General features: G+C 46.3%; 1 protein-coding gene across 1 annotated transcript in view; it reads left to right on the top strand.

The window, feature by feature from the left end:
- Positions 1-12924: 12924 nt before the first annotated feature.
- LOC144165785 (epoxide hydrolase 3-like) overlaps positions 12925-25287 on the top strand; it is a 48805-nt gene continuing 36442 nt past the window's right edge. The window contains exon 1 of the mRNA XM_077695556.1: positions 12925-13063. The gene's annotated coding sequence lies outside the window, so the exon portion shown is untranslated. The remainder of the gene's footprint in view (positions 13064-25287) is intronic.

The raw sequence follows: 25287 nt of genomic DNA, 5'->3' as shown, positions 1-25287 counted from the left end.
ATCTTAAATTGCTCGACAGCACCCCCTTGGGTAGTCCGGACCCGACGGAATGAAGTGGTCGCACGGGCACGATACGATAAGGATTTGCTTGTAGGGCGGGAAAATAAAATGTAGAGACCCCTTACACACATGTGGTAGCTAAACAAACGCCACCTTTTGCACACTGCTTGTCACGAATGGGACAGCGTTTTATAAATTGCTGAATACTAATTCGGTTGTGTTTTAACAGGTGTTACAAAAGACGAAGGGAGCAAGTGGTTCTGGTAAATAGCGATTATGAGAGCTCCGTCAGCTTTCTCGCAATTCTCAAACCTACGAATTTATTTATTTTAAATCTGTATAAATGAGGGTCACTAAGCTCACATGCCGGATTGTTTCGGTGTCTGCGCTTGTGTTGCGCGGTAGCGTAGCCCCGAGTTAGGACATCAGGATGCCTATGTTCCGCTGTCTCACCCTTCGAAACCCGCTCTTCTCTGTTTTCTTTCTTCCGATGCACTGCCGGGCTACAGCGGCGGCGTCCGCCGCTCGAGCCCGGCCGTGGCCGACGTTGTTGCGCTCGGGACGTTGCCCCACGTATCCCAGGTAACGGCAGGCAGAATCTCAGGTTGTACACTTTTTCGACCCACGGTTGTTAATACAAGTTACGTCGCATGTGGAATTGTGGTGGGGGGGGGGGGGTAGTTCACAGCTTTGTTTTCCAACCACCTTTACAGCGTGGGTGTGAGCCATGTTTTTTTTCTGAGTCTAACTACGAGAATTTAAGATAAACCACTTGGCGCTGAATAACCGGTTTTATGCGCGAGGATTTCTTGCGGGCATTCCCCCCTTGACAAAATGTCCGTTCATTTTTAGGTCGTAAAAGGCCACACGATGCATTTCAGAGGGGTACACGGGCCATGTAGTCCATTTATTTAACGGCTTAATGCCACCTAATGACAGAAAACAATTATGAAATGCCGTACTTAGAAATATGTACGTCCTACAAGGAAAACAACGTCAACTGCTTTTATGTAGGCGTGGCCTTGAAAAGAATGCCTGTGTAATCACTCTAAACTTTTTTGCCTCCCATATACTCCCTAGAGGTTCTTTTTCGCCTGTTCTCTAGTGATCCTCCTTGTAGGAGTTTTTTTACTACATGGGACAGGGAGGTTTTGTTTACCTCCTCAAAACAGGGAGTTTTTAGGTTATAGAAAGGAGGTATTTAGGGAGTGTTAAGAAATGTCCGGGAGAATTTAAGGAGTTCAAAATGGAGTATTCTTTACTTCTAAAGGGCGTTTTTAAGTGATGTTTATTGAATTTTTAGGCGGTTGAATAGGAGCCTATTATGGCTTCCTTGGGAAGTACTTATATTATTTTAGGGGCGTTTTTAGGAGGCTCAAGGGAAGCATTTACTTCTTTTGCATGGAGTTTTACCAAAGCTTGGGGAGTTTTGTAGGCCTTCCGAAATGAGGTTTTCGAGGCCACAAGGGAGAATTTCTAGTTCCCTGCGGGAGTACTGATTTCACACGGTTTTTCTCGATTTCAGGTTTATTTCAAACAAACTTTCGCAGACAAGTTTACATGGTACATGATGTACACAAGGAGGTTCCGAAATAAAAACTTAGGGAGACCTCCTATAAGAAAGCACAAATGGTACATTGCTAAATAACACGCCAGTTAGGAATGGAAGACAGCAATACGATGCTAGTTGAATAAATCGTAAAAACAATATTACTAGAAGAACTGGAAATACGCGAAAAATAAAGACAGGCACAAACACAACCGCATGGTAAGTGAAATCATTATATAATACTAGCGGATCGAGAACGCGTCGGTACTTATCAGAACTTATCAGTGCGCATCAGTACTCAGTACACAAAGTGAAAAAAATGGTTCCAGTGGTTTACAACAACAAAAAAAGTTTTCAGTTGGTGGTGAAATGAGCGAGAGCAGTGTGCTAGTTGAACAAATTGTAGAGACAATATTAATGCAAGAACTGGAAATACACGAAAAACAGATCACCACAAACACAACCGCATGGTAAGTGAAATCATTATATAATACTAGAGGATCTAGAACGCGTCAGTACTTATCAGAACTTATCAGTACGCATCAGTACTCACTGCACAAAGTGAAGAAAAAAATGGTTGCAGTGGTTTACAACAACAAAACAATTTTTCAATTGGTGGTGAAATGAGCGAGAGCTGTGCAGAGATTTGATACTGAAAGGTAACGAGCACTTTGTAGGTGGTAAAGGCACAAGAGATAAATGATGCAGGAGACAGACAGCAGTTAAATGGCTATGGATAAATGAGTAATATAAAGAACAAAAAATATGCTGCACAAAATACCAGTGCGTTTTGATAAAGACACAAATGCGCCAAGAAAAGTGACCGAGTCTGACGGGTTAATTGCAATGATATAGAACAGAATGGGTGCTATCACGACAGCTTCTTTAGAGTGAGAACAAAAAGCCATGAAATTCATGTTTTTCGGATAATTTTTAGTTGATTCATTTCGCACCTGTTGCCAACATTATTTAGATAATTGTTTCAACTTAAATTAGTTTGTTAAAATTATTGCTTCACTAAAAGATAGCTGTATTATCAGCATACAGAACGGCCCATCAAATATCCTCTTTTCAGTAAAAAAAAAAAAGAAAAAAAGAAAAAGTCAGAAACATAATACGGAATTCTTTTTGACTACTATCCAATGATTACAGGATTGAAAACAAATAAAATATTAGTGAGCGATATTGATGCGATAAAAGTTAATTAGTTCTAAATCCTTCACACGCGGTTTGGTGCTGGCAAGGTCCAAAATGGCATGTTCCACAAACGTTAGAGCTCTGTGTACCTTCTTGGGAATTGAATGTTCAAAACCCAGAACGATGCAAACAGACTACACAGTCCTCCCAGTAAAGATGATGCAGTCAAGACACGCTGGCCATCGATGTGGAGGCCAACTTCCGCGTTCACGGAATGCAGGCAGGGAGTCAAAGGAACATCTGCCTGAAAAAGCAAAAAAGAACAAAAAAATGCCCCACACGTAAAATTCTCACTCATTTCAATACTCATTCTTACCGACCAGAGTGGTAAGAATGAGTCAGAGCCTTGAACGAAAACAACACAAAGACTTATATTTGGACAGGCAAAACACGGTACAAGCACGAGGACAGGAACGTAAGAGGTAACTTAGAATGAATACAAATGCCAGCAACAGTTCAAATACAAAACGTACAATCAGGAGCGTTGACAAATAGATATTACAAAGTAGAGCAGTTAACTAAAAAGAACACGAACAGTTCGATGCATATGAGAGACAGAGTCCCACAATATTCACCTACCAGGCCAGACGATGCACCGATTCGGCTACCTGTGAACGACGCCCAAACGTAGCTAACTTGCTTCGGCGCGAGTCTCTTTTTTATAACTGCGCACTTCGCGGAGATAAAGGGCACAACCCGCAACGCGCCCGCCGCCGACGAGCGCACCACTTGCCTTTCTCCCTTCTAGAATCATCGACACGCCTTAGCACTGGCAAAAGCTACGCTCGCCCCCTCGACAGAACTGAGCTTCGGTGAAAGCTGAGCAGCGGAGTTTTTATTTTGGTATTTTCTTGCCGGCGAGTGGTCGCGTTACCGCCGCTTCGTTCGACAAATGCCAGCGTTTTCTAGGGGCAAATAGAACTGAACTGAATGAATCGGACGACTTAACAAGAATTAGGCCCTGTACAATAAAAAATGAAAAAAATATAGGGTACTTTTAGACGTTGTACGCTCGAGTTTGTGGCAACGTACCCGTGTGCGGCTCTCTCCTGAAGTTCGGAGAAATGCAGGCGGGTTGCGTTCCTTTTCTCGTCTTGCATTACGCTTTCTTTTAAATATGAGCGCCCTCTTTCCCGACCTCTCTACGTTCCTTCCCGCTTCCGTCTGACTGCGCTGATTTTCGCCAGCATGAAGTAACCGTCACGTTGATTTGAAACGACGCCGCGCGCGACAAGCGATTTTATCTCGAATGCCCTGTTACAAACCGGCTTACAAAAGAATGCGAATGCATACCCCATAACCCACAAACAAGTAAAATAAAACGAGTGAGCGCTTTTTTCTTTGTCCGTACGTGTACGCGCTGTGTGCGGCACGGGTATTTCGCAGTTAACCCTATCCCAACGTTTGACAAACGCATTGACTGATGACAGACCACTTACCAGCGAGTTGTCCACAGCTGTCGCCGTATCCAAATGCTGTTAGCGGCCGTTCGTCATGTGACAGGGGCACATAAAAATCTTTCCACCAAATGGCACTACTAGTCTTTCTCAAATAAGAAAAAATGATGGCCCAAGGCGAGGCGCTTGAAGCTCCAGCCGCACAAAGTCACCGGCCGCGCTGCATTGATAGCACGGAGGTTGTTTACATCCGGGCTGCAAGTCGTGCCGCCAGGGCAAGTTGAGTCGCTGCAGTCGGGTGCGTTGGCGCGCTGGCACGAGAATTTAAATCGTCTTTATATGCGCAAGCAAGCCAAACAGATGAACATTGCAATTGTTTGCAACGGCGAGAACTGTCTCTTCGTTAGCAGCAGAGTTTGACAACACCTATCGCCAAAATAAACAGATTGAAACAACACGGCCGCGCTGTCTGCCTGTGATCGCGCTGGTTGAAGCATCTATACGGGTATACGTACGGTATCGGTTTTGTAGCTGTATGCAACCGTCGCGTCCTGCTTACTCGTTCTAATTGGCATTAGGCCACGGTTGAAGTGCTGATACACGGAAGCAACACAAGACTAACATGGCGACCGCCCGCTTGAGATGATTACCTCCGATGGGGAGTTTATTGTGGACGTGGTAGTTTACAAGGAACCGAACGCCATCTCACAAATGGTGTTAAGTCGTTCTAAATCCTCCCTTTTGCTACACGGATGGGCAACGGTACTACCATGGAGGTTCGTCCACATTTTTAGATCATGCCTAGGGAGTACATTTTTTGCTATAGGTACTTTCCAGGGCACATTACTTGATTAAAACTCCATTTCCGGCTAGTTTACGTTTATAGTGATCCGTTGCAATTACAACTCCCGAAGGTAAAAGATTTCATTAGGTCCAACGGCTCCACTTCCAAAAAGAATCATGTGATTGCTTGTTCCTAGACAACCAATCCTCGGGATAGTTAAATTTTGTTTCTAATGTGGATGGGAGTAACTGAACATGTTTACTGAACTAAAACAAATCCTGCACCCCTCTGTCTAACGACTTCGATGGTTAGACGCGAAGCTTCCTTTGGAGGGTTGTCGTCTGATTTCAGACTTTAATCAGCAGATGGATTGGACGTTTACTCGGTAGAATTTGACCGACGTGTAGTTCGAACTTTCGATCGCACGACTCTGGCTTTGGCTCTTGGCGGTTTCATTTCGCACGAAGTAGGCTTCGCGTTCAACCATCGTCGTTGTTAGATAGAGGGGTGCAAAATTTTTCTGTGCAGTTTTAACAACCATGCGCACCTTTCCAAATCCAAACAGCTTCACTAATGCCGAAATAGAACAATCAGACCACGCATGCGACCCAGATTTGATTCCACCCACGGGCAGTCTCTTTTCTTGCACTTCAGCCACGATCATATATCATAGTTAGAAGAAATGGCTTTCATGCAGTGCGTTTCCTAAACGACATACGCCATGACGGAGAGATAGAAAGCTTCGTTTTAAACATCAGATCTGTGTGAGTTCTAAATTCTCGAATCCGCGTTTCCAGAAAGTTAACTAATCTGCATAACGTTTGCGTTCCAGTAAATTCATAATTTGGTCTGCGATAAACTTTTTTTTTTAATGTGCCAAAGTGACACACTAGTGTTTGTTGTTTCCTGTTGTGTGTTGATGAGTGCATTTCTTTTTTATTGGATTAGCTAGTGCCACATGCTCGAGGCAGGAGGACTTCTTTGCCCGATCTTTGTCTGCAAGAGCACTGCAGTTAAGACTCTTGAACATCATAATTGAACATCATAGTGTACCCTCTTCTACGCTTCTTCTCCCTTTTTGAGCATTTTGTCAACCGCCGAGCTGACTCGGAAAGAATAAAATTCACAGTTTGCATTGGCACGTGTACGCGGCGCCTCCGCGGGATGACGCCACCGAGCCAACCGAGCTGCTCCAGGTGCGATGAGCAGGCGAGCGGAAGCCGCACCCGCGCACCGCCGCCGCAGAGAGCAAGAAGAGCGCTCCCCGATGGGCCGCGCGAGCCACCGTGTAAATATAATCAGTTAAATAAAAAACGAGTTATTTCAGTTCAACCAAGCCAACGGCTCTCAATAATACATAACAGTTCAGAAGCGAGATCAAATCACAACGTCCGAACGTGAGAAGCCGCCCAGCAGTTATGATGGGGCCTGTGACGCGAAGCGCAGCATCTTCACGACAACGAACGAAGATGGCGCGAACCAGGCCAGCGGTGACGACGGGGCGCGCAGCGACACGAGATCCGAAAACGAAGTCCCGAGTGACTCCACGACACCACAGCCGGCGATGGACATGGCAGCCGTCATCCAAGCAGCTTTACAGGCAGCCGTGAGGGAGGCGATAAACGGTATGGCGCTCCTTCAAACGCAACAGACGCCTGCCACGCCCGTTACGCCCGCGGCAGAGACTTCGCGTCTGGTGCCATCGTTCGATCCCCTTTCATCAGGCTGCTCGACCGTCGACGCGTGGATTCGGCGACTCGACGACTTGGCTGACATTTACGGTTGGTCGGACAGGCTGACCTCCTGCAACGCACTATGCAGATTGGAAGGCCCGGCCAAGACCTGGTACGATTCCCTGTCATCAGTGGACAAAACGTGGGTGCAGTGGAAAGACGAACTAAAGCGTGCATTTCCGTCGACATCAGGAATGCAACGCCTCCACCGTGAAATGGAAGCCCGTTGTCGCAAGCGAGGTGAGCCCATCGAATCTTATTACTACGACAAGCTCGCCAAGGCTCGCCGGTGTAATATCAGTGACAAAGGCTGTGTCGAGTACATCATCACCGGCCTGAATGATCCAGACACAATTCGAGCAGTGAGCGTTCGCACGTACGATACTCCCGAAGAATTGCTTCACTGTCTGAAGCGTCTAGAAGATCGTCTAGGAAACGTAGTTTCGTCGGCTTCCCGCCAAAACGCCAAGCATTTCACTGACTATCAAAAGGGGCTCTTCGAAGGGGCCGATCACCTTACCAAGGCAACCGGAGCCAGCATGGCCGACGATCGCCGAGACTCCCTCTCACGCAGACAGAGGAAGAAGCCTCTCTCCAACGAGAAAGGGGAACCGCTGTGCTTCAACTGCAACGAATACGGCCATTTGTCTCTCCATTGCCCCTCTCCCCGACGAAAAGCGCGATGCGGCGCTTGCGGACGAGTGGGCCACGAAACGAGAGACAGAGCGAAGAAGGAACGAGAGCCGCGCGTCGCTCAAAACGTTGTGAAATCCGACTTCCGCGCTACCAAAGCAGTGAACGAGAAATATTTCATGCCAGCAAAACTGAACGGACATGAAATACATGCCTACGTCGACTTGGGGAGCCAGTGCGTAACCCTACGTCAGGAAGATGCAGAACGGCTGGAAATCTCCTACACGAAACTCAAAGAACCACTCTCTATTGGAGGGTATGAATCGGGATGTGTGACGCCTTGCGGCGAAGCAAGTGCTACCATCACGGTCGACCAAGCGACAGCTGACGTTCATCTGTACGTGGTACCAAGCAGCTCGCAGTCCATACCACTACTTGTTGGGCAGCCGTTCACGGAACAGCCTCACGTAACGATTGTAAGGCGGCGACAGACAGTCAGGATTTTTGAGGAGCGCGAGAACGTCCACGAAACCGACGACACGCTGCGTTCCATTGAGATCCCCGATCTGCCCCAACGTTCAGTCTGCCTGTGGGCCAAGGAGTGGACCGTTGTTCCGCCGAAGTTTGTGGAATTCGTCAAGCTCTACGCCACGGGTGGCATGCCCAGCACAGATGTGTTTGTCGACGCACAATTCAGGTGTCAGGAAGGACGGGAGCACTGCATACCACGCTGCGTCGTAACTGTCGACGAGGCGTACGAGACACGACTACCCATCATGAACATGTCAAACCATGACTTGGACATCAAGGAACACGAGCGGGTAGCACGAGCGGAAATCTGCTATCCAGACGACATGCCGGAGCGAGAAATAAACGTCCACGTCGCTCAGCGACAGCCGATGCCACGCGAAGAGATAAAAACTGGACCTGCCGTCACTCCACACCAGCGAAAAATGCTGGAATGCCTTATCGACGAGTATCGTGATTGCTTCGCACGCAACATTTCGGAGATCGGGCAGACCAGTGCAGCGGAAATGAAGATCGAGTTGACGACAGATGAGCCAGTGAGATTTCGTCCCTACCGACTTTTCTTCGCAGAGAGGGCTCACACGAAAGAGATGATCGAAGAACTGAAGCAAGCGGGAATCGTTGTCGACTCGACTTCCGACCACGCCAGCCCTATTCTCCTCGTGCGAAAGAAGACAGGAGAACTGAGGATTTGTGTCGACTACCGTGCACTTAACCGTGTGACGAAAAAGGACAGGTACCCGTTGCCACTAATTGATGATCAGCTGGACCGCCTCCGCGGAAAGTGCTTCTTCACGACTCTCGACTTGGCGTCTGGTTATTACCAGATCCCCATGGAAAAGGAGTCCAGACACAAGACAGCGTTCGTCACCCCTGACGGGCACTACGAGTTCGTCCGGATGCCGTTTGGGTTGGCCAACGCCCCAGCGGTATTCCAGCGGATGATCAACGCGGTTCTGGGACCTCTGCGTTACTCTGTGGCACTCGCCTACATGGATGACATCTTGCTCCCAACGACAACTGTAGACGAGGGACTCGAGCACCTGCGAAAGAGTTTGGAGGCTCTACTAAGAGCGGGACTGACGCTACGGTTGAGTAAGTGCTACTTCTTCTGCGACCGAGTCGACTACCTTGGATACGACATTTCTGCTGAAGGGGTGAAACCAGGAACTCTAAAACTTCAGTGTGTAGATGAATTTCCGAAACCGACAAATGTGCACGAGGTCCGCCGATTCCTGGGACTCGCAAGCTATTTCCTACGATTTGTCAAGGGGTTCGCCACTATTGCTAAGCCTTTGACGAAACTGACTTCTAAGGACGAAACTTGGAAGTGGACTGCAGAACAAGACTTAGCGTTCGCCGAGCTGAAAAAGAGGTTAATCGAAAAGCCTATCTTGGCTCATTTCTCGTTCGACGCAAGAACGGAAGTTCACACAGATGCCAGCAGAGATGGGCTGGGAGCTATTCTCTTACAAGAGCAAGCTAACGGGCAGCTCCATCCCGTCGTGTACGCCAGCCGACGGACAACCGAGTGTGAGAAGAGGGCCGAAGCAACGGAAAACATTCGTGAGGCCCAACATAAGCAGCAAACACGTTACAACAAGAAGCGGGCTGAACCGTCTGAGTTTCAACCGGGAGACATCGTTCTAGTTGAGCGAGAACCCACAGCGAGCGGAGAATCCCGAAAACTTAAGGTCAAATACAAGAGACCGTACGTCATAGCCGAGAATCTTCCCAATGACCGCTACCGCCTCAGAGACATCCAACACACCCGGAGGACACGAAGGGCATATTCAAGCGTAGCCCCCGTCGACAAGCTGAAGCTTTGGGCGAAGGACATCGACTCGGAAAGCTCAGAATCGGACGAAGACAAAAGTTCCGACCGGGACGGTCGTTAATGCAGGATGGCCGAATGTACGCGGCGCCTCCGCGGGATGACGCCACCGAGCCAACCGAGCTGCTCCAGGTGCGATGAGCAGGCGAGCGGAAGCCGCACCCGCGCACCGCCGCCGCAGAGAGCAAGAAGAGCGCTCCCCGATGGGCCGCGCGAGCCACCGTGTAAATATAATCAGTTAAATAAAAAACGAGTTATTTCAGTTCAACCAAGCCAACGGCTCTCAATAATAGATAACACACGTTTCTAGCAACCACCTTTCCACGCTGGTAAAAAAAAGTAATTTTGTTTTAAAGCAAACCTTTCTATTCCACACTGATGGCGACGTGGCCTGAGAACACACTGCTGGAAAGCAATTGTTATCTTACGGTTGTGGTGATCGTTAATGAACGGAAAGATGGCTGAAACGCTACGCTGTCTGCGGTCGAAAGCCAATGTCTTCAAATACCAAAGCCAAAGTCCGAAATCTAAATCGCTACACCCAAAACGCACTGCATGAATCCCAGCTTACACAATGTGTTTTCACAAGTCCAGATCAAGCGCAAGGGAACAGTCAACACCGTACATGTGGCCAATCACCCCGACTGGGCACGCCAGAAACACTTCAAGGTCATCATCATAATCTTCAAGGTGAAAACTTAGACGACAATGCAGGAATCTCTCACGAGATGCGAATTTGAGTCCACTGGGATTGTGGTGGAAGAAAGCTTCACGTGTCCACTTTTTTGTATTTAAACAAAGTTTATTTGAATTGCTTTATCGCAAGAGGAACGAGAATGTCTCGGTTTTGCCCAATACCGACATGAAGAAGAAATAAAGGCAATTTCGTTACCTCACTCTTGATTTCTTATAAGGAGGCTGAAAACAGGGTAATCAGTTGCGAAGCTGGTTTGGTACCAGCCAGGATGCCATCACTTCAACTGAAAAGGAAAGGAGAAATCGTCTACACCTTCACATTTCGACGGACGTTAAAGGAGCAATGAAGAAAAAATACAACTTTGTTTAATTTGAAAGAACTAGGATTCAGTATCTCACTCAGCTCCATTAGAGCCACAAAAGATGTTTTTTTAACGAAAAAAGCAAGAAGTATTTAAAAAAAATTTCCCTCGCACTTCCCCGAGAGGGAGAGTGTGTAAGTGCGAATGCACGGTTGTTGATTGCGTGATTACGGTGGATATTGTGATCTTGGAGTGGAGAGGAGGCGCCCAACACCCGCAGTCACTGAGCGGAGAGAGGAGGAGGAGAGTAGCGCGCGCCCATCTCCCCCCGTTGCTAGGGAAGACGAGGAGGAAGACGAGGAGCGCGCGCACCTGCAGCTGTTGCTATGCGGACGACGGCGGCGGACGATTCAGGCTCGCTTAAGAAGTGCATTCGCACTCAAAACTTTAAAATTTTGCGCCACAGTGACGTGCTGTGAGCAAGAATGACGTCATATGGCCCAACAATAAAATATAATTTCCAGTGCGTTAACTGCACGCTCGCATTCAAGTGATGCGGTCAAATGGTACTAGAGGCCCCATTACAGACGTCCAGTCATCTTTCGTCGCGACAGGTTAGTTAGGAGGCTGCCAATCGCACAAACAACGTTCGGTGACGTCATAGAAAATTTGCGGGAAATTAGCTAGGGGGTCGCGACTGCTTCACACGTTTTTTTTGTTCGTTATTTGTTCGTAGATTGCGATGATATTGGTATCATTGTTATCGGGACTAAACAGTCTTTCTAATTAACCCAACTTGTATTTTGTCTTCATGGTTCATTTAAACCTTCCGGGGCAATGAGAACTACACCAGGTACCTCAACTACGGGGCCTTTCGTAGGCCGGTGTAGCTACAACGCACAAGACCCTCACTATCAAATAATGCAGACAATAGCGTTCGGACCAACGCAGATGTATAAACATAAGTGTGCATGTCCACAGAAGAAATACACCACAATAAAAGCGTTTAGAAATTGGAGAATCGGGAGCCAATGCGTAATTACGTCTTCTTACGTCGCTTGTTATTATTCCGTGGGCATACTTGGCTGAAGGTAGTTACTTTCAATTTTTTGGGGTGAGTTTCTGTCGACAAGTGGTGTGCAATAGCACTGTTATGCGGATAAAATGTATCAAACTGGACACTTGTGAATTCCTGTGCAGAATAAAAAAGTTATCGTAAGGGCTCTTTGCAATTTCGTTCTATTTGGGTTTTCTTTCGCATTTTTGTCTGTTAATCACTTGAGGAAAGCAAAACAAATTATGATAGACAGTCCTTATTTTATTTGCTCATTTGAATTTTTACTGTATTGAAAATATTCCTTGTTAGTAAGGAAAGTGCTTCACCAGCCAAAATGTTTGCGCAGTTACTACACGTTTCCCGGTGAATACTTTGGGTATTTTTTGGATTTGTTCTTTTGTTCCGGTTTTTTATTTTAATATTTTAATATTAACGTGACGGCGGTGGTTAAGAAGTTGCGACTATGACAAATACTTTTTATAAAGCTTTGGGGTGTGACATTTTTACTTTTATTTAATATGTAGTTCCACAAATATTCTATATTTATCTATTAGTGCAAATTTGTTAACTTTATCAAATATGCATTTTTAGGTGTAGAATGCGTGACGTAGCTGGTACATTCCGACGAAGTGTCATGTATATATTATTTCCGTTTGTTTTTGGGATTAATTTGAATCTCCAGAGTGGGGTGCCGAAGATAGATATATTTATCTTATCACTTTATCTGGTGTTTCCTATTTTTATCGATTTCGGAATAATAATAATTAGTTCACAAGTATGGTCTATTGACGCGAATACAATGATAAATGTGACAACCTTTCCCATGGTGCCGATTTTCGCACATACAGAGATTTGCGTGGTTCGGGATTTGAGACACCGGCAAGGAATACAAGAGAAAGGGGGACAGTACCCAGCGCATAGCGGCGAGCGTGTAATTCGTGCTTTCTAAATTATAGAGCGGCGCCTGCACTGCCCGCTAAGTGTTCGCCGTTTTATTTTCTTTTCTCTTGCGTGAGTCCATCGCAGATGCGGGAAAAACAGAACAAAAGCAGTTACGATTCAGGAAAGCAGCTTCAGAACTCAGACCGTTTTCCCCTCGAATAGAGCGTCGCCTCCGTCGCGCCGCGCGTAGGCATTAGTGTCCAGCGCACGCGTCGTCGGGGCTGGCGTCGTGCCATCATCACAAATTACGCCAACTGAGCTCGCTTACCCCCGACGTTCGCCGGAAAAAAAAGCCAAACAAAACTTTTGTTTTCTGAACACACTTGCACGCGTCAAACGATTTCACTTGCAGTCTGTGCAGTCAGCGGGGCGGAGTCTCAGCGCACGGATCGCCGCCAGCAGTTACCTAAGGTGTGTATAAACCTTCCAAAGCCATGTTATATTATTGCTGAAACAGCCATAGCAAGTGCGTAATTAAAAAGAGCAGTAACAACGCGCGTTTACATGAATGCTACAGTAGCCCAAGATAATTGTTTTGGCGCCTATAATGGTAACGTGGTCGACGGGGGTAGGTTGGGAAAGCGGGGGCATCGTATTAGCAATTCGTCGCTGTGCATGGACCCTACGGGAGGCTCGCGCAAAACAAGCTTCGAGTGACGCGCACGGTGCCCGGGAGCGAAAGCTGATGCCCTACATGTAGCTGCTGCGCGTCGTATCACCCAGATGAGCAAGGAAATGGGATGCAATAGTGGAGCATCGATGTAAGCGACCTTAGAGGCTTTCGGTTACCTAATACGGTGAGAACATGACTATGTTCATATACTCCCTTTGTGTGCGTACTTCTGTTACTACGAATGGTGGTGTTCAGGAGCATGACACCCTTATTAAATACCGGATTATAACACGGTCGAAATAAATGGTAAAAAGCGTACGACAACGATTCATATGATAATTTTAGAGAGTGCACTAGCCAACCCATAGAACGGTAATGCAGTCAACCCTTGTTACCATATTCGGTGTTGTTTGCCAGTTCATTGTAAACGTGATTTCCACAAGTTGTACTTCACTACTTGAAAATGCGGTGGTAAGGTGGTCACTTGTTTCGACACTGTGGCCATCCGCAAGTTACACTAATAGGTCATGGTGCGTACAGCCCAGTTTATGACCCGTGGTTCAACGCCTGTCGAGGACGGCTTCTTTTGGTGGCATAAAACAGGAAAACCCAGACACACACTATTGCTGTGCATATTTAAACGTCATGTGTTAAATTACATTGTCGCCATCGAGACTTCAATGCTGAAATGCGGAGTCGCCGCCTAAGATTTAAATTTCTCAATTAGCCCCCCTCCCAAATATCAGCACCCATTTTAATAAATCAAGGGGTGGCACAGAACCCATAAATATGCAAAAAATTATCTTACCGAATTGTCAGCTTTGAATTACGAGAATTCTTTCGCATGAGATGGGCGTCCTAGCAAATCTCTACACCCTTGCATCAAAATAGCGGGACACCGTAAAATAGAAATTCAACACAAACGAAAAAAGACAAAAGCATCGCAGGTGGTTGGTTTAAAAGAAATATCTCGTTTTTCGATGCTCAAATATTTACACCACCACCAAAACGAAAAATAAAACCCACTACCAACCCCAAATAATTGATTGATTGTGGAGTTTAACGCACCGACGCTACGCAGGCGATGAGGCGCGCCGTAGTGGAGGGCTCCGGATTAACTTTGACCACCTGGGGATCCTTATCGTGCGCCGAAATCTCGTACACATGGGTGTTTTTGCTTTTCGCCTCCATCAGAAAAGCGGCCACCGCGGTCGGGAATCGAACCCGCGACCTTGTGCTCTGCAACGCAACGCCTTAGCCACTGAGCCACCGCGGCGGGTAACCTCAAATAATTAAGTGCAGCGCCATTGCGGTGCGCATCACCAGTAGGTGTCCGTCTCTAGCAGAATCCGGTCTTTTATTACACAAGGCACACTGCCCCCGCTTGACTTGCTTGCTGTCATGGTGTGCTTGCAAGTGTGATGGGATACGATAAAGCTTTTGAGACTTGGTAGAGTCAAGTAACGCCTGACTCGGACTCTATAAAGTCCGAGTCAGTCCGAGTCAGGACTCTATAAGGCAGAATCGGCAGTCCAAATAGTTCACTTTTTCTTCCAAAAACAGGAAGGTTCGTAAACTTTTCGTAGGCCCTTTTTCGTAACGTTTTGTAACGGTTTCGAATCCTTTTCGTAACCTTTCCGCTAATCCTACAAATCCTTCTTATGTCAGTTTAGTAGTACGTTTCCGGCGTACTTTATAGGTGAAATGACTAAACTGACTATTGATTTATTTTTTTTTATTCTACTTATTGAGTTCAAACCTTCAACCGATCAGTGCTCCGAAATAACGTTGCTGTCTAACATCCGCCGCTGTCCGTAGTACATTATTGCCGCATCTCGCAATACCGAACGCATTCTTTCCCTAAACGAGACTGCATAATGAGTGAACAAAATTTCGCCAATTTCTTGAGGTTTTGGTATAAGAGAAATCACGGTATATTGATTAGGCTGCGGCCACAAAATGATTTCGGAACAAGTTATCTACAAAAGCACTTGCAAAACCCTCCTGACAAAAAGGAAATTTTTCCTTGTTATTATTGCATACCTGAAAATCTCTCTGAGGCCACCCCAACCCAAATTGTTGGTGTGTCTCCCTTTCCAGTCCATCTACCAACCCCGTAAAAATTGAGGCATTTGTTTTTCAAGAAGGGTGTATATATACATATATATATATATATATATATATATATATATATATATATATATATATATATATATATATATATATATATATATATATATATATATATATATATAAATATATATATATATATATATATAGTGAAGGAGGTAAATGATGGCAGGCAGTTATGAACGCGCTAAGGAAAGAAAATGGAAAAAATTTACACCATCTTCCCGCTAGTAGAACCATGGGGTAGATGCGACGCATCGGGGGTTGCCGTTGCGTTTCCGTTATGTTAGCGATATCAGCGTGTGGATTGCTGTTGTTGTGTATCCCATTTACGCAGCATGTTCACCCCCGATGCGTCGCATCTACCCCATGGTTCCCCTCGCGGGAAGATGGTGTAAATTTTTAACCGAGCGCAAGCTGCGCGCTCACGCACAGCTGGCACGGCGACGGGAGCGAGCGCAGCCGAGCGCAAGCTGCGCGCTGACCGCGCTGACGCACAGATGGTGCTGCGGTGAGAGTGGCGGAGCGCGCAGGTACCGCGGCGAGGAGAATGGGGGAGGGATGCGGACTACGCCGCGAGAACGCGGGATAAGGCGAGTTAAAGAGATGCGTCGCATCTAAAACTTGGTAGTACGGCACTCATTCTTCATGAAACATATATAATTTTCGAACGTGTTAGAAAGATAGAAACAAAGTGGAGAAAAATATTCCCGCCTCGTAGAATCCAAACCCATGACCTCCGGAATGCGTGTCTCGTGCGATATCCACTACGCTACTGGCGGGGCTGTAGGCGGGGCTGTATTGCTTCGGGAGTGTGAGGAGGGATATACTGAGGAGGAAACACGGGTTAATGTTACTACGAAGCAGTAGGCCTCTTCAGCCCAGAAACTTTGCGTGTTCGCGTCAGTGAAAAACTCCAAGGGTAAAGGAGAAATTACTGGCACCGCCAGGAATGGAACCTGGACCCGAATACAGCAACGGAGAGAGCGCCCGTTGTCTTACCGACTAAGCTACGCCCACGTTTTTTTCTTTTTTGCCGACTGGTCCTAACAAAACAAGTACTACAAAATTAGCCCAAAGGGGTCATAGAAGGGCCGAACATAGGCAAAAACCGCCGCGCTTTTAGCTGGCAGTTACGTTTTTGTGAACCTTTAAAACAGCAAGCTCATTCATACGCGCTACCACCTCATCTTCGTATTCCAACTTCAAAAACACTTCGCGGAGCTTACACACGTGTTCAACAAAGTGTTTTGCCATAGATTTTGCATTGACATCTGGATTCCGTACCTCCATGCTACTCTTCCATATGCTATGTAAACCCCGAACAAAAAAACAAGTCGTGTGGTAGAACCTCCGGTTTTATATCTAGGAAGCGAATTCTACGTGCTGTAAGGGGGAGGTCTTTTTTCCCAGTACGTTGCAAGACATCCCAAAAAAGACAGCATCCCAACATTCGATAAGGACATGATCGACACTTTCCGTTTTTTTACGTAGGTTAGAACCTCCAGTTTGAAATTTACGAAGAGAATTCCACGTGTGGTACGGGGGAGTTCTTTTTTCAGGGTACGTTGCAAGACACCCCAAAAAATACGGCGTCCCAACAATCGATAAAAACATGTTCGACACTTTCCAGTTTTTTTCATAGTGTACAGTCGGCACCCCATGACAAAAATAAAGCTTTTTCTAACATTCACGTTTTTTACGAGTAGCGTATTAGTGTGTTGTTTAAAGTAGCACGTGTTAACAGGGCCTGGTACTAGCATTCTTTTCACTCTCTGTAGAACATCATGTCCGGATCTGCCACTTTACCAGGAACGGTACATTGGTTCTGGGAATAGACAATCGATGAGGTCCCACGACAACTTTTGACGGTTTACAGTAGACAAACGTTCTCTAGAAAAACACGCCATGAGAAACCGACAGGGGAAAACGACTTCTCTCAAAAAGAGACCAACCGAATAACGTGTAGCGTCCGCTGACGTCATTACAAGATCGTGCACAGCACTCGCAAATGTGAGCTGTAAGAAAGTGCGGATAAACGGGTCCACCTGATCTCGCAAAAACAAAAACCGGGAAACAAGTTGTGTAACGAAAAGAAGCGAGAGTCACAGGCATCTCCTTCGAACATTTATAAACAAGTTGTGCCTGGTCATCCTTTCATATGTCGACTGCCAAACAAAGACCGCAAAAAATGCGGTGAAACTTCTGCACATTCAGTAGAGAACAAGAGAGGGCCTGCATGACATACCAGATTTTCGAGACAAGGAAAACATTACTAACTGTTCCGCGGGAAAAGATGCAGAGGCGGCGACCATCCCACTTGCCCGCTGGCGTGCGCACTTCCTGTGCTCTTACGCTCCAGTATTTCGTGGTATCTCGGTACTGCTCTAAGCGGATCCCCAGATACTTAGTTGGCTGCGTTGTCCTGGGGCTGAATTCTCTAAAAAATGGGCGTCGCTTTGAAACGACGCGGTAGCGCCATGCAAATGCATGTGTTCAGGGGTTGGGGCCGTCGCATTGAGTGCGGATGAGTCGCCAGATAAGCCAAGAAAAACATTGTGGCAAGGGCACAAAGCGATGGGCAGAGTGACGAGGGACAGTGCCCGTCGCTTTGTGCCCTTGCCACAATGTTTTTCTTGGCTTATCTGGCACCTTATCCGCACTCAAAGCGACGGCCCCAACCCCTGAACACATGCATTTGCATTGCGCTACAGCGTCGTTTCAAAGCGACGCCCATTTTTTAGAGAATTCGGCCCCAGGTGACGTTTTCAAAAACATTCCGGGATATTTAACCATTCACCGTGCCGCAGTCCAGTACATTTGCTTAAGTTAACGGAACTACAAGTCATACTACAAAACTTATGGGTGATAGTGCGGTACAGACACTCTTTTCATTCACAAAAAAATAAACCACATCATCGCCATATGCAAAACCTTAACCTCGCAGAATTGTAAAGTGTAGCCCTGTTTCTGAGTGTCTTCATTAATTATTGCACACAGGGGTTCAAGGTGGAGGGCGAAAAGTAGGGACGACAGGACGCAGCCATGACGCACTGGTGCCTGCACTTTAATTGGATTAGCTAATTGACCATTTTTCAACATTCTGGTTGTACAGTCCTTAAATGCCATTTTCACCCCTTTTAAGGTTCATTTTCAGATTCAGACATGTTCATGTATTTTAAAAAGGACCTCATCACAAACCTTGTCAAATGCCTTCTGGAAATCTATCTGTAACATAGCCGGACTACTGTAATCAATGTCACAAGATTCCAGGATACTTCTTGCTAATGAATGTTAGTACTTATACTTCCGCCCGTGATCGCGCATGTTTGGTGTGGCCCAATTGACCTTGTCATGACCGGTTGCATACTTTTTGTGATCACCTTCAAGAAGGTCTTATGGTCTGTGTAAGTTAAGGTTATCGGCCTGCATCCAGTGACTTTCTAGAGCTGCTCTGGACCATTCATTTTCGGTATTAAAATTGTGTGGCCTTGAGGAACCAATGGGGCGAGGAACCCCTATTAATGGACTCTTCAAGAACAATACCTAAAACTGGTGCCAGTGGAATTTTAAATGTCTTTATAAGGCAGCGCTTAACACATCAGGGCCAGGCGACCTACCGTTATTTAAACAACCAATGGAATCTTCTATTTCAGTTACACTTAGTGGAATTTGCAGTTCACGCATTATATCTAGGTCTAGTTGGGACATCAGCGTTAAAAAGGACCGATCAAGTCCTTGTTTCGGTGTTTTGCACGACAAAAGGTATTCGTCCTATTTTGTAAAAGCCGCATCTATTTCAGCTTGCTCGTCAAACGTATTCTTTCGTGTTGAATATTATGAATTTCGTTCCTTCGCGCATGACTCTTTTCGTCTGCCAACGACCGTTTCGTTGGCATTTCCCCCCCTCTTATCGGTTTCGTGCAAGCTCTTATCGCAGCTCCCTTATATTTCTCTACCTCGATGCGTTCTATTATTGCCTTTATTGTAAGCAAGTCTTCAGTGAACAAGCCCGCCGCTTAGGCCTCTTCAACTTTTATAAGCTGCAACGGGCTACGGAGTTCTTTTTGTTCCTTTCTATCAAATTTTATCTTGCCGAACGTTCAATGGCGAGTACCTTGGTTTTGTTACTTAAAGGATTGACATCCTTCCACGAAGTTTTGGTTGCCTGAATTTACCAGTTCTGTTTTCCTTGCAACATCTGTGGCTAGGAACTTATCATGTTTTAACAGTTTACCGTAAATTTTCAAAATATCCCCATTAAAATTGGCTTGACGCTGTTTTGCTCCGTTAACGCAGACGGAAGCCGAACAATGAACCGAGAAAGGAACCGCGTAGACGGCGTAACCCATGCAAGATGAAGCTAGTTCTGGCGACACGTAAATCATATTTAAACGGGCGTGGCTTGCTCCTTGATAGTGTGTGTACCTGGCGCTTCGTGTTGCGGTAAGTAAATTTGTAACGTCTTCAAAACATGAGTCGTTCATACGCTGTTCTTGACAAAGGGCACTGGATTCTGATGGCGCACTCTGATTGGGATGGTCCGCAGGCGTGTAGACGAATTGAAGTCTCCGAAGAAAAAGACTTGCTTTTCACAACCTACTACTCTAATCCCGTCTTGAAAGAAAGGCACGGCGATGGCTAGATTTCATTGGTGCATAAACATATACTGCCCGAAAAGGGTGTTCTCCGTAATTAAAAAAAAAACGACCTTCCGGAGAGCTTTGAACCCGGTCTACCAAAGAGGTAAGCGCTTTTTTTTTTAATATATAACATCCCCCGCCGTTCACTTGGCGGAACTGACGGTAACATGATATGAATCAAGAAAAGATTGACACATGCATGGTGTTTGTGTGCGATTCACTCTGAACTTTAGTTTCTTGGACACATAAGATATCAATTTGTTGTGGCTCAAGTAGTGTCTTAAGCTGAAACCGTCGCTTCTCAATAAAGTTGTTCTCTCTCTCTCTCTTGCTCTCTCTCTCTCTCTCTCTCTCTTAGATCCAAGTCCTCCATTGTTTAGAATAACTAAGCTACGTCCATGCGACGAGACGGGGAGACAGACGGCGTACTCCACGAGCACAGCGGCGGGTCTACCACCTGCGCTCATTCAAAGGCCTCGTGTGAAGCGCAAAACGCATAATGTATGATAAAGTAGTCCACGTAGTTTGGATTAGCGGCGACCGCAACAGCGCCTGCGGAGGGCGGCTACGCGTGACACAAAAGTGCGAGGGAGGAAGTGAGAGAGATGATTGATCGATTGCGGGGTTTAACTTGCCGACGCTTCACAGGCGATGAGGCGTAACGTAGCAGAAGCCTCCAGATTATATTTGACCACCTGCGGATCTTTTACTTGCGCCGAAATGTCGAAAACACGGGCGTTTTTGTTTTCATCTCCATAAGAAAATCGGCGCCGTGGCCGGGAATCGAACCCGGCTCCTTATGCTCAGCAGCACAATGCCATAGCCACTGAGCCACATCCGCGGGTGAACCCTTTCTCCCGAATTCAGGTTTGTTATGCCTTAGTTCTTCTCTAAGCTATATATGGCTGGAATATCGCCGAATACTTACGTCTGTGGGCAAAACTTTCTCCGCGCTACGTATACAATAGCGCATTTTGCTCTGCTTATGAGTCATTAGCTCAATTTCACAACTGTGAGGGCTGCACAGACGGTGCGTTCGGCTGCGTTGGAGAAAGCAATGGACAGTCCATATCATCTATCAGAAGGTTAACGAGTTCGCCGATCCAGGTTCGCCGTACGAGGTGAATTCAGGGAAGAGCGCAGGATTGTGAAAAACGGCGGCACGCGTCGAAAAAGAACGGCAACAACGCCGAAAAACGTGCTGCAGAGGGTGGCGTAAGCGGCAAGCCAGACGGGACGACGCTTGTCGCGAAGCGGTAAAACGGGCTGGTCAAGAGAGAACCATGGTGCCGAAACGATACATTTACAGAAGGGCACGTAAAATTCAAAGGAGCCTGTCTGGATAGCACACTAGGGTTTTGCTGTGGATAATTTAATGGTTTGTCTTTTTGATTTGGCGCATGCGGAGCCCTCTCCTCCTCGTACAATTTGCAATCGACACACTTTTACGGCTCTCGACCAAGAGGATCACGTGCAGTCTCAACTCTGCGGCTTCATCCAACAATATTTCCACATTTTTTACCAAGTTCTCTCCCAGTAGATTAGGTATATGCGTATAAAGCGCTTTCCCAACATACCTGTACTACCCCTTTCACTGGGGCTGAGTGACTTTGGATTTTGTTCCACGGCTGTTTCTTTCTTCCATTTTCATGCCTGTACTTATCTTTGGTGAACATTTTTAAATTTTTGAAGACGATAGTCTTTCTTGGGCTACTTAAACTCAGAAATTTTGGTCTGTCTGTCTGTCTGTCTGTGTGTGACTCGATTTAGCCACCCAGCCAAAGTGAAACCTAAGCTATACAATAGTCTTATATACTTAAAGTTAAGTCGAAACGTGTAAGTCTGGTGTCAGTGTTCACCATTGTTGAAGAAGAACAAAAGATTACGCAAATATAAGGCTGCAAATCAATAGATAAGTGGTTTTTGCAGGGTTCCTTCATTAAAAAATTCATGGATGATTGCTTTTGCTATAGCAAATGAAATACTACATCAACGGCAGAAAACCATCGCCTGCTGTTGCCAGCGCTACCTCCTGGCGGCATTTGAGAAATAAAACGGTAATAACAATAAAAGCTTCCACTAGGTGTGATCCACGTTCCGCTTGGAACGCTCATGGAGTAGCGCAACGTGGTTCTATAAACGTTCTACTAGGATACCTCTATTCACACGCCTCTCCGACGTTCGGGAGCGCTGGTATCGATCCACCCGACATGGAGCAGTGCAACGCGGTAATTTAACTTGATTTGAGCAGATCTCGAGAATGTTATCTTCGGAGGAACGAGACGAGAAAGGAAGAACATCAGAGGTGAGCGGGAAAAAATGGAAGGCTTTACTTAGCAGGGGTGCCAGTCGACTATTGTCTTTCGGCGACATTTGCAACGAAAGGGGCAGATACGCAGTCATTTTTGTTTCTCTAATTTTTTTATCTTTTGCGTTTTCTCTCTTGCTTCTACAACGCTACCCAGTATTTTTATGTGAAGGAAAGAGCTGCTCTTACAAAGCTTTTAGCTATATATTACGGCCTTGGAATCAGTGTCAATCAGCTCTAAGAGAGACAGTTTTATTGCTGCAGTAATGGGACTATTTAGGAATAACCTTGTCAACCGCAATGCTGTATACGTTTTCACCTACGGGTTATCTCAGGTCCCATGAACAGCTGGACTTTCATGGAATATGGGTCTATGGTTTTTTTAATATACTACTTCTGAAACACGACGTATGGGTGTATGGGTGTGTGGCGTCCGCATCGGCGTTTCTCAAAGGGAGCGCCCGACGGCAAAAACAACGATATACCACTTGGCGCCAGTAACCGAAGACGCTGAAAGAGGTATTGTGAGGGAGAGTAAGGGGGAGACGGAGGGAGAGACAGACTATGAGCGCCCGCAGTTTGGCAAAGTGCGGGTTCTACTATGGGCAAGAACAGTTGGTGTAAGTCGCTTCAAGCCGAGGCCATAAACCCATGCTTCTTCACAGGTGTTTCGTTGATAAAACGATACACAGTAGTTCCAGCGCAGTTGGATGCGAAAATGGTGCCTATTTATTACAAAAGATATTTATTGTAATTCGGGGATATTTGTTGCCAATAAAATGTTATGTACACTCTAAACAATTATGGCCGTACTTATTCCCTGGGAAGCGTAGCAATTAGACTGCGTCGAATACGTGATCACTATATTACAAGCAGCTGTCCACAGCCCTACGGACCTCCAGGGCTATCCTTAGCGCCAGACAAAACAGAATTTCTTGTTGTAAGAAAGGCTTGTTCATGATAGAAAGAGGTTACGTCTGCAATTTGATAAGGTGATATACATACCGGACTTTCCTATTCCATGCGAAACTGGCACGATCAGGTTTCGGGGATTTCCGCTAACCAGCAGCAACAGCGTCAAACAATGAATCAAGCAGCTGAAGTCAAGATAGAATCCATACTACAATTTACCCAAGTTACACGGGCACGGTTACACATGGTTAAGAAACCGCGGTTAGACAGAACCGCAGTTTACTGCGTTACATGACAGACGAAACTGCGGTTACCCAGCTAACTATGGTTAACGCCAACTGACCGTGGCCACATAAGTTCGGTCATGCTAACCGCAGTTGCCGCGGCCGCAGTGTTCAAAATCGCGCACAAATCAGTTCGGACGCAACAGCCACCGCGCAACACCGGAGACGAAAAAAATATCGCCTGACGTTTGGAGGAGACGGACGCCCTCAAATAACGGGCGCTGCAAAGCTGCCCCCAAGAGGAGCTTTTATTCTTTGCATCGCCCTCGCAGTCAACGCGACTGCCCGTGATCAGCGGCGAAGCCGTGAAAAGCCGTGGTAAATTTGTTAATACCGCAGGTCGTTTGCAAAAAAAAAAAAACAAATGAACGAAGCAGGCAATCATGAAGCGTTTTCATCTCTCGGAAACGTTCCGCGCGCAAGTCTGCCATGCTTGCAAACATTCCTGCGCGCCTTCCCGCACGGCACTTGAAGCGGCTCCAACGGCCCAGACCACTGCAGCAACAGCTTGGCACCGCTTTTCGAAATCAATCTGAACCCGGGAAAGAATTTCCATATTCGAGAAAGTGCATGTTGGTGTGGTGAAAAATGGTGCTATCTATCCTAAATCGTAGTTGTAGAGATAGCGGTGGTGAAATATCCGCTGCGATGCTAAGTCTAAAGCACCCAACACCGAGCCACCCGAGAAAACCAAGGAAAGCCCCTCTCTCACCGCACGGGAGTGCGTCGTGTTCGGGTCTGAAGAAACTGTCTTAAGGATATTTCATCTTGCCTAGATAGCTTCTGTTTTGTTTTTTCATTGTGAGGTTAAAAGTTTGTTAATTTATTTTTGTTACGCTCACAACCATGTTACCGCTGTCTACAGACTTTCGCGTGTAACTGCCAAAACCAGAGTTAGCGACAACCGCGGTAAAAGTTTAGTAAGCTCACTTAAACGTAACTGCATTTACTTTCGCCGTGTAACTAAGATATTAGTGTCGCGAATAAGAATTGCGGGCAACTCAAATTGCAACACGTACGCTGTTAAGGGAAGTGTCACTGTTGCGGACATATCATAGGGCTCCAGTGTACTACCTCACGGCCACCTACCTGAAACATCTCGACATTCTGATAGTTGACTGTAGGGTTTGACGCGCCGACGCAAACGCACGCGATGAGGCGCGCCGTAACGGAGGTCTCCAGAATTATTCCGACCACCTGTGAATCCTTAATAGACGCCGAAAGCTCCCACACACTGGCGTTTTTGCTTTTCGCCACCATCAGGAAAGCGGCCGCCGCAGCCGGAAATGGAGCCCGCGTCATCGTGATGCCGACATTAAACATCCAGGGCTTCATCGAAATGACTGGGCTACCTCAACACACTCAAATAGCGGCACTTTATGTTTGCGTGGCTCTGTCACAGATAACCGCCTTAATCCAAGCAACCATCCCCAAGAACGCTGCGAACGTGCTTTAAGTGAACATATAATTGTTTTTTTACGAAGTTTTGGATAATCAACTACCTCTAAAGTTATAACTCTGTACTGAGATGTGGCTCCTGACTCTTTAAATTGGTGTTTTAACAATCGGTGACACACGTTAACGGAAATTATCAGCTGATGTTGAGCTTCAAATGTCTCACAGAACCGAGCCTGGAAAGCACGAATGTTTCATACCATAATCGTGTGTGATATTGTGCAATATGTGGTCTCACACCTGCTGCACCTTTTGTGAACCGAGGATGACGCACCTTTCTTGTACCCCTT

This window comes from Haemaphysalis longicornis, unplaced genomic scaffold (genome assembly GCF_048455015.1).
Source record: "Haemaphysalis longicornis isolate Haplotype H1 unplaced genomic scaffold, Haemaphysalis longicornis Haplotype H1 scaffold_15, whole genome shotgun sequence".
Lineage (NCBI taxonomy): Eukaryota > Metazoa > Arthropoda > Arachnida > Ixodida > Ixodidae > Haemaphysalis > Haemaphysalis longicornis.
The sequence above is the reverse complement of the archived record's forward strand: the minus strand, read 5'-3'. Positions and strand labels throughout refer to the sequence as shown.